Source organism: Pinus tabuliformis, chromosome 9 (genome assembly GCF_031772625.1).
Source record: "Pinus tabuliformis cultivar Carrire ecotype Pingquan chromosome 9, CPIR1, whole genome shotgun sequence".
NCBI lineage: Eukaryota > Viridiplantae > Streptophyta > Pinopsida > Pinales > Pinaceae > Pinus > Pinus tabuliformis.
The window spans coordinates 386,291,975-386,302,802 of record NC_142307.1 but is presented as its reverse complement, the minus strand read 5'-3'; the positions used below and the strand labels follow the sequence as shown (position 1 = coordinate 386,302,802).

The following is a 10,828-nucleotide window of genomic DNA, read 5'->3' as shown; positions in this document are numbered from 1 at the left end:
AGTGGATAGGAAAGCAGGTTTCCATGATAAGGAGGAAGACATCATATGAGAGGCTTGGGATCCCAGGGAATCTGTCAGAGTCCTTAAGGATGAAGAGTTAGATTAGTTGCTCAGAGGATGAGCAACCCATTTAGCAAGGGGTGATGATGAGCCCCAGAAATGGGTAATTATATGGGCTCATTCTGCCTCTTATTTCGACTTAATCCACCATATTCATTATTTTAATTTATGTTTTTGTATATATTTATGCTAATAGAGTGAATTGGGTTAGTCACTTTGCCATGTAGTCTAATAAGTCTTTTATGCAGATTTTTTGGACAATTTTGGACAAAGACAAGGAATTTATGAACAAATGGCAGCCACAATCGAGGAAAAAATGGAAGAGGACTTGTAGGGGGGTGTCTCCTTCATTAATGACCTCTTTCCTCAAATCCTCCATCAGCAACTCAGAACACAAAGGCTCACATTGATGATTCCAAGGGGCAACTGAGCAAGTCAAGTAGGATTGTTGTTTACCGTAAGTTCTAGGAAGCAGAGTTCCTTGATTTTAGGAGGATTGTTGGAAGTCCCTATTTGTATAAATAAGAAGGCTTCGAGCCTCAGTAGGTTAGCCAGTTCTTAATATATTTTCGCACTTTTTTGCAGCACATTGGTCAGCTTATTTTTGAGTTTTTTTTAGAACAGTTTATGTGATGTAACTGTTATTTTTTGATAAATGAAGATGAAATAGTTTTTGAGCCAGCATTGATCTCTTTCAGAGGGTTGAAGCTCTTGGGTTAGGGCTCAACCCAAGTTACCCAGCACCTCCTTTGTGTACTTATATGTTCTTTGCTTCCATTCATCAGTTAATTTCTGTTGCATAAATTCACTTTGCTTTGTTAGAATAGGTTGTTTTTTATGGTTAGTATAGTTGTTATTGTTTCAGTTGATCAAGTAGATTACTATAGTGACAAAATAAGATTAAAAAAAGCCACAGCAGGCCCTGGTCTCCTTTCTCCCTTCTTGGGAATATGATTTGAAGTCAAAGCACTACTGCTGCCACCAAAAACACAATTTTTGCTCTTCCATGCAACTATTAGTGTAATAACCCGATTTGGAAAAGTTGATATTAGTTCAGAGTCACTTGCTTAGATCATTTTTTGTTCTTTTACCATAATTTCTCCACATGCTTTTCTATTCATAAGTGACTGTTCAACATTTTTCTGTTTGTAGGTCAGAAATTAGGTCAAGCTAGAAAAATCCCTGTTTTCATGGTATAGTAGTTCTTCCTTTGTTCAGTTTTTGTGCAGATCCATTGCAGGACCTTCCATCTCACCATCCATCCATCCAATAGCCAGCACCAGCTCACTCCTCATAGATTTCCCAGCTCATTCGCAACATTTCGTCAATCTGCCCTAATTTCTGTGTTTTTCCGTAACATTGTTTCCTTGCCATTTGAACAAATCCAACCATCACGTTCATCCCTGATCTTCTTTGACAAGTTCCAGACACCTCAACACCTTCATCCAGCCTTCAGTTCCCTTCTCCCATCATTTTTCTACTTAAAAACTCCAAAAACAGCTTTCGACCTCCTCTTGTAAATCCTCCTGTAGAACCTCCTGTAGATCCCCTGCAGCCTCCTGTAGAATTTCCTGTGAGTGATTTTTCAAAGTCTGATCGCAATGGAAGTCTTCAGAAGGGTACTAGGGGCTTCTTAGGACCTCTCCACACCTTCCTCACCCTTTGAAAAATCCAACTCCATCTTCCTTTGCCACCAAACCTCTACACAGTCATAGCCAGATAAATCACAAGCATAATAATTTCACATAAAAACACTCAAAAATACAAAAAGATGTTTTCTTCTCATTTCTTTTCAGAAGTAGCTTGAATAAATGAAATTTTCCTTTTCAGTAGTCAATGTCACTCATTTCATCAGTTTCCATCTTTTTTCCTGCAATAGTAGGGTTAGTGGGTAGATTAGGGTTTGCTAGGTTTCGCTAAGGTTTGCATTACATTTCAGTTTTCCTTCTCTTTCTGCAAGTAGAATAGCCTCTTTTGAGTTAGCTTTCTTTCATCACAGTTAAAAGCTTCTTCTGAGAATACATAGAAGTTGGCTTAAGCTCCTAGCGAACTTGCACCAGCTGATCAAGTGACAGCCTGCAGTAAGAGCTAGTACTTGTGCATACAGCATCGTTGCTTCCAAGTTTGTTATGAACTACCGAGTTGATAAAAGTAAAGTAGGTATCCCCAGGAGTTACAGCATTATTGCTGCAACACTGGAGCTCCCGATAAAACAATGAAGAAGAGGGAAGCCAAAGGACAAGCCATCATAGAGGAAGCCGAAGCAAGCATTGAAGAAGTTGAGGAGCTAGTGGAAAGCGAAAACGAACAGTTAGAGGCATCAGGAATACAAAAACAGGAAAAAACAAGGAAGTGTGTGCGAATAATCAGTGTGAGAGGAAGCCGAAGTTTAGGCAGAGGCAGGAGAATCAGGAGAACAGGAGTGAAGTAGAAACTCAGCAAGTTTGGGAGCAGAGAACTACAACAAAACAGTTTATACTAGGTTAGGGTTGGAGCCCATGGGGTTGGAGCCTCAGAACTAAAAGGATTGGAATCCTTGGGAGTTGGTGCTCCTAAGTGCAAAACTATTGCCTTGGCAAAATAGAGTTGGTTCTCTGGAGGTTGGAACCTCACAAAATTCCAAGTTGGTGCTTGGCAACTGATTGCAACTATTTATATATTGTATCTATTTCATTGCACTGTTTGTGTTAATAAAAGCATTTATTCTAGCTATCTATTTCTGTGTTCCATATATACATTTTTTTGGTGATAAAAATAAAAATTAAAAAGAAATACTGATTCACCTCCCCTCTTAGTATTTCCAACAGTGTTCATTGATGGTATTTTAGAATACTTGAAGAATGAGGAAGAGCATAAAGAGCATTTGAAGTTGGTGTTACAAACGTTAAGGAAGCATCAACTATATGCAAAACTTAGCAAATGTGAGTTTTCTAAAGACAGAATACAGTGCTTGGGGCATGTTATTTTCATAGAAGTATTATCAGTGCATCCTGAAAAGATTGAGGCTATCATGAATTGGCCCATATCAAAGGACGTGGCTACAGTTCGCTACTTTATGGGAATTGTTGGGTATTATCGGAGATTCATAGAAGCCTTCTCGAAACTAGCTTATCCTATCACCTCCTTGCAGAAAAAGGGGGTGAAATTTGAGTGGACAACAAAATGTCAAGAAAGCTTTGATAAGATGAAACAAATGTTAACCACATCCCCCATATTAAAAATTGCAGATCCAAACAAGGAATTCACTATTTGTACAGATGCCTGTTTGGAAGGCCTTGGAGGAGTATTGATGCAGGATAATGTTGTAATAGATTACGGGTCCCGGAAGTTGAAAGTGCATGAACAAAACTATGCAGTGTATGATCTAGAACTAGAATCGGTAATACATGCGCTTAAAATGTGGAGACACTATCTACTTGGAAATAAATGTGTACTAGTCACTGATCACATCAATCTGAAGTACTTTTTCAACCAACCGGATTTAAATGCTAGGCAAGGTATATGGTTGTCATTCCTCAGCGATTTCGAGTTCAAGATTCAGCACATCAAAGGAAAGGAAAATAAATTGGCAGATGCTCTAAGCTGGAATTCTCATGCAGTGTTAGGAATATCCGTTAGTAATGTAAGTAAAGATTTCTTGGAGCAAGTGAGGAAGTCAATACAGCAAGATTCTCAATATTTAGAAATTCAAAAAAAAAAAACTACAGCGAACAGAAGATTTAGTGTATGCTGAAAATTCTAAGAAATTACTCACTTGTCGGAATAGGTTGTATATTCCTAATGTAAGAACATTGAAACAAACAATACTAGATGAGTATCACAGAAGACCCTACGCGAGCCATCCCGGCTACCAGAAATTGATTGCAGCGTTAAGGAAAAAAGTGTTTTGGTTAGGCATGAAGAGGGATGTAGCTGAGTATCTTGCCAGGTGCATAGAATGCCAATAGGTGAAGGTGGAACATCAACATCCCGTTGGATTGTTGAACCCTCTACCTATACCTGAATGGAAGTGGGAAACAATTTCCATGGACTCCATCACCAAACTATCGAGTACAAAACGTCAGCATGATTCCATCATGGTAGTGGTAGATTTGTTGACTAAAGAAGCCCACTTTATACCAGTACAATCTATGTTTGGGACTGCTCAGATAGCTAATATTTTCATGAGGGATATTTTTCGCCTACATGGAATACCCAAGGTAATAGTGTCAGACAGAGATGCAAAGTTTACCTCCAAGTTTTGGAAGGCCTTATTTGGAGGTATGGGAACACAATTGAACTTTAGTATAGCATATCGCCCACAAATGTATGGGAAAATATAAAGGACAAATCAGAGTTCGGAAGATATGCTACCAATGTATGTGATGAACCAACCTACCAAGTGGAAAGAATTTTTGCATTTAGCAGAATTTGCGTATAATAACATCTATCAGGCCTCCATCAAAATGAGCCCCTTCGAGGCTTTATATGGCAGGAAATGAAACACACCCTTGAGCTGGAATCAACCAGAGGATAAACTGATATTGGAGCCAGATGCCTTACTTGAAATGGAACAGATCGTGCAGAAAATCAGGTAGCACATCAAAACAGCACACGATCGGCAGAAAATTTATGCGGACAGGAAAATAGTGCATAAATAATTCAACATTGGAGACCATGTATACTTGCGAGTTAAGCCCAAAAAGAGTACTTTAAACACAAGAACTTGTGCAAAGTTGGCACCGTGATTGGCCTTTTGAAATATTGGATAGAGTAGACCCTATAGTTTATCAGCTAGCTTTACCTAGCCATATTAGACTCCACAATGTATTTCATGTGTCTTTATTGAAAAAATATGTTCATGATACTTCTCATGTAATTGATTGGAATCCGATACAGGTGGAACCCAAAGGAGACTTCTTGTCTGAGCCACTTCGTATCTTGGATCGGAGGGAAACCATGCTCCAGAATCGAGTCATCGCTCAGGTTAAGGTGCAGTGGAAGCACTTTACTTCTAAAGAGGTGAAATGGGAATAGGGAGATAATATGAAGGAAGCTTATCAAGCATTGTTCCAATAGAAGCAAAAACAATGAGGACAGTGTTATTTTTGAGAGGGGGAATATGTAATACCCCTCCGTTGTTTTGAAAAGAATTATGATTTGTATTGGCTATTTTTAGTATGTTGGATAATGAACCATGATGAACTAATTACGAAAGAAAAGTTGATGTAATTTAAATAAATAAAATTGATGAATAAAGCTGGAAATTGTGTGGAAAGACACACTGGAGTAATAAGATGCTTGCCAAATCTGAATACCAATGAGTTGAATCAGATTTATTCCCTTGATAAAACACTCAGTTGAAGATAGATACTCAGAAAAGCAGGCTTTATGGGGAAAAATAAAAGAAAAGCCTAGGCTGAAGGGGAGCAGATCCCTGAAAGGTGGGATGCCGCCAAGAAAAAATTGTTGGAAAATAAGCTTAAAAACATATTATGGGCATCAGAGGAGGCTATTGATTCCTAGCAAGACATCTTAGCTCAAGGGAGGATCAAAGGTTGATCCAAGGTTGGGTGGATCAGTGTTGTCATGGGCACGATTTCCATACTGAGAATTCGGGTTAGAGATTATGATTTTTCTAACAATCGTGTTATGAATTAGATTAATTGAATTTATTGAAGATAGATTAAAATTGTTGGTTGTTGTAATAGAGGTTATATTTATCCCTACTTGTTGTATTATGAATATGAGTTACTTAAATTTACTAAAATGCTAGAGTTGGTTAGTTAGCTGTTGTAATAGAATGCATGCTTGATTGTTGTTCGAAAAGTAATGAGCGGGTTATAATAAGTGTTGAGTTAATTAAAATTTATTGGTGTTCTATATGATGGTACTCGTGGTTTTCCAAAAGATGAACTTTGGCTACGAGAATATTTGTATAACTGTGATATTTGGCATTTAATCCTTGCTATGAGTATACTTTGGTTCCGAAAATGTAAAATTTTTGCCTAAAGGAGTGCTACAGGGAAGGGTAGGGAGTGATCACGACAATGATTCACCTACCATATGACCCTAGGGGTGATGCTAGACTCATTCTGGCATGATGAGAAGCTATAATCCATCGGCAAGACCAAAGGGGTGGAAATGAGTTGATCGAAGATGATCAACTACTTAACAAAGATGTTTCTGCTGCCCTTAAAAGAAATCTAGTCTAGGTGGTAATCTAAATATATCGGAAGGAAGAAACCTAAACCTTGCTAATTGTCTCTTAATCAAAGATGTATAGGTTCAAGTTGTAGTATTATTTTCATGACAAATTTTATAATAAGTTTGGAAGATTACTTCCAAAGACATCAAGTTTGTGATTACTTTTATGCATTGGGTAGCGCCCATCCTTGGAACCCAATCTCAAACCCAAATCTACTCAATGTAGATTAACTTAATTAAATTCATTCAAGGATTGTAGATCAATGGGTGAAATAGCTTCCATACAAGTTGTAGAACCTATAGCAGAGTAATTACAGAATACCGATGCTAAATTCCATGGCCTAGCATAACGTTGAACATAACTAAAGGCAATGCCAGAGTACTGAGGGAATTAGGGATGAAGGGAAGAATTATACCGTCAAGAGAGTTGCGTGACTCTGGAGAAATAAGCTAGAATTTAAGCTTTTAGGAAGAGTCACTATAGGAAAGTTATACGACATTACTCCTAACCCATAAACATTGTCTCTCTTTTAGCTAGATGTTAAACAGAACCCAAGACAGGGTAGAACTATAAATTCAATCCATTCATGTGGTGATCAACAGCGAAAAAAAGGGAGAGAGTAAACTCATTCATCAGACAGAGTAATTATATATTTTTAGATAGAGAGTGTAGAGTGTGTTTACAACAAGTATTTAGCATATTACAAAAGGTGTACAATAAAGAGAATTAATTACGCAGAGTAAAACATACTTGCAAACACATAAAGGTAATTTAATGAAAAGAGAATTGGAGTGCATACTATGTTGTTCAAACCCCAACTGCACCAGATACCTAAATATGATTATTTATTACAGAGAACGAGTCTGAGCATAACAATTAATCGTAGCTTCAATTTGACAAGAAATATGCAGAAGTGAACATCTATTTAAAATAACCAATTTCAAAGGTACAGATATATTATTTCTATCACTCGGAAACATCAGTAGAAATAGATACATTCTCTAGCTAACCAATTCAAAACCAAGTATATTAACTCCTTAATTTGCCACATAGTGGTAACAAATATTCAATCCAAAGTGTACACAGGAAAATAATATGCAATAAGCTAGATAACAGTTTCGCAAAGTATTACCAAAAGGGTAAAACTCTAAATTCAATCCATTCATGTGGTGATCAACAGCGAAAAAAGGGAGAGAGTAAACTCATTCATCAGAGTAATTATATATTTTCAGATAGAGAGTGTAGAGTGTGTTTACAACAAATATCTAGCATATTACAAAAGGCATGCAACAAAGAGAATTAATTACGCAGATTAAAACATACTTGCAAACACATAAAGGTAATTTAATGAAAAGAGAAATTGAGTGCACACTGTGTTGTTCAAACCCCAACTACACCATATACCTAAATAAAATTATTTATTACATAGAACAAGTCTGAGCATAGCAATTAATTGTAGCTTCAATTTGACAAAAAATATGCAGAAACGAACATCTATTTAAAATAACCAATTTCGAAGGTACAGATATATTATTTCTATCACTCAGCAACATCAGTAGAAATAGATACATTCTCCAGCCAACCAATTCAAAACCACTTATATTAACTCCTTAATTCTCCACATAGCAGTAACAAATATTCAATCCAAAGCGTCCACAGGAAAATAATATGCAGTGAGCTAGATAACAATTTCGCAGAGGCAATATCACCAAATCACAAGTGCAACGTAACAAGTTCACCAAAAGGGTTCATAATTACGCATTGTATGCATATGAATGCTAAATATTACACAAAATATCTCCATTAGGGAGATTGTCACAATGAAAATTTATACCAAGTGTAGCAATTAAAACATACATAAGGGAAAGAGAAATGTGAACATGGAAACGAAATTCTAGAGCTGGTAGGAGCTTAAGTGTTGCATATTCAAAGAAAAGTACCAAGAGCACTAGGCTCTTTAACTTTAAATTATAGAAAATTACTAGCAACAACAACTAAATCCACCACCGGCGTGTTCCAGAAGAAAAAACGATAAAGTGAGTCTAGGAAGCACTAGGGGTATTCCCATTGACCCATTGAGGAAATGCAATTCAAGAAGGAGAGGAATGTGCAAAGGAACCGAACTAGAAGAACAGTGCGCCAAAGTTAGTTTCGCCATGCCATGAAAACCCCAAGCGCGCAAGTACAGAGGAGCAGTGTGGAGATACCTATAACAATAACCACAATAAGCATTAGAAGCAGGAACGCCAAATAAACCTCAATTGAATTATCAAGAAAGGAACCCGGAAAGGGGCAATACCAATGAAGGAGTTGCAGAGCCAAAAACCCATCTAGGCCATCGAACCTGCACCAGAATATATATATATATTAATTTAAAAAAAAAAAAAAAAAAACTGACACAAAAATATGATCATATTAATAAGTGCAAGAAACCATAAAGAAACGAACTAGAAATGTAGGGCGAAACTTACCTTCGACCATGAGGGTTAGAATTCTAGTCATGAGAGCTCCAAGCCAGCATTTGGAAAAGCCTTCAGACAAACCCTAAGGATGGAAAATGGAAAAAAAAGTCAGAACCATGCAAAACCAAAGGGACAAACTACTAACCAGAAGAAAAAAACCCATAAGTACCTCATAATTAATCATAATTACAGTCTCGTTCAGATTCATTTCGAAATTATATGCATCAAGAAAAATTTAAAACAAAGATATTAATACGACACTGCAAACTTCCATTCATTCCATTCGTACGACACTGCTTTAACCATTCATTCCATCTTCCATCCTTGGCTGTTATACTACATTGCAAACATTCTTCTGAAGAATGTTTGCAGTGAGTATAACATCCAAGGATGAAAGCGGACAGGCAGGCTCTGCTTCTGCTTCAAGTGTCCAATAATACAAGAATTTATTAAAAAAAAAAAAATTATTAATTTCTGATTTATTAGAAAATATCTTGCATGACCTCTTTTTATAGCCTTTTTGTCATCATAAAAAAAAAACAAAATTTATTAATTTCCGTTTATTGCAGATTTGCAAATCAAAAGAGTTGTTGGTGCAGCCTTTTGTTGATCATAAACATTGCATGGTTCTCAATCACCCATACGGATGCCAGTCCAAATTGGTTCTACTATAATGGCGGGTTGTGTTCGAATATGTATAGTTGGTTCTATGCGGAATTCAATTGGGCCGTTCTGCTAATTATCATTCAAATTTGTAATTCTTTACAGAAGGTTCATAGGATGACGCTTACAGGACTAAGAAGAATTGGGTCATTTAAAAATATCCCACAAATAGAATTACCAGAACATTCATCGTCGTTTGAAGAACCCCATTAACTGTGGTTTCCATTCGTGGTTTCATATGTTATTTTTGGCTGTTGATGTATATAATTAAATGGTTTTCAAAAGAATTCTTCACGGTAATATTTATCTAAGAGTTGAGTGCGAGACTTATTTTCTTTGATGCTGCGTTCAGGGTTATACAATCTTTCTCTAAATTTATAAAGCTCCATGCAAAGGTGGGAAATTAGATAATAATATATGAGTTTGGTTGTGCAGGACATATATTAATATTCCATGTTTTTAATTTACAAAATAATTGAAGACATGCAACGTTTTTAATTTATAAAATAATTATTTGAAGGCTGTTTATTTGCTAGCTAAAAATTACATATATGAACAATCCATGTTTTTAATCCACTAAATAATTATATCTTAATTGTATATGGTTAATTAAAAATTAAATTAGTTTTTTCAAAATATTTATATAACAAGATTTATTATTAATTTGTTTTTTAATATTTATATATATAAATTTCATATATTTGTATGAGTGTGTTTAATAAGAAAAAGGAGAAAGTTATGAAACATGATATAATATTCTCTTTGAGTTATTATTATAATAAATTGACCATAAAGAATGTAATATAAGTGATTATCATAAAAATCTTAAACAATATGGATATGAAATACAATATGCCAATGGAAATTATAATTTTAATTCTGGAAATTTTATTTTATTTTAGTGTTTGAGAATTGCATTCTCATAAGGTACAATAGATTTGTGTCAAATTCAGAATTCCAAATCGAAGAACTACAATACTCCATGGGTTCGAGAAATACCACTAATGAGAATAGTGAAATGATTTTGAAGGAGCATTTTTTATTTGATCCTTTAATTTTTGAGGATAAGCACTTTCTTGTGTGTGTGTTCCAAATCCTCATAAAATTGGATGTAGCCCTAAAAAAAAGAGTTGATGCATGGTTTCCCACATTTCAAGTATTATATATTTGTTGGTTAATGTCATGCTTTGGTGGCTAATGACATGAGATTTCATGAGCTCATGAATACCTTCAAGAGTGTCAAATTATGAGGTATTCCTTCATCTGAAGAAATTTCATTATGGTATTTCGATGGGCCTCATCAACAAATTTAAATGCAGGAAGATTATTGAAGAACACTTCAATGTAAACTGCAAAGGATATTATCATCCATGGAAGCTATATCAAGGTTCTTGTTGAACCGTATCATATGGGGAAGCCTCATAGAAAAGGATATGAACTTAATATCCACCTTTGC

At 35.7% G+C, this 10,828-nt stretch overlaps 1 long non-coding RNA gene across 1 annotated transcript in view; it reads right to left on the bottom strand.

Annotated features, from left to right (window-relative positions):
• Positions 1-8,109: 8,109 nt before the first annotated feature.
• LOC149148767 (uncharacterized) overlaps positions 8,110-10,828 on the bottom strand; it is a 49,181-nt gene continuing 46,462 nt past the window's right edge. Inside the window, exons 2-4 of the long non-coding RNA XR_016263030.1 lie at positions 8,719-8,791; positions 8,547-8,591; positions 8,110-8,454 (exon numbers count right to left, since the gene is read on the bottom strand). This is a non-coding gene — a long non-coding RNA (uncharacterized LOC149148767). The remainder of the gene's footprint in view (positions 8,455-8,546; positions 8,592-8,718; positions 8,792-10,828) is intronic.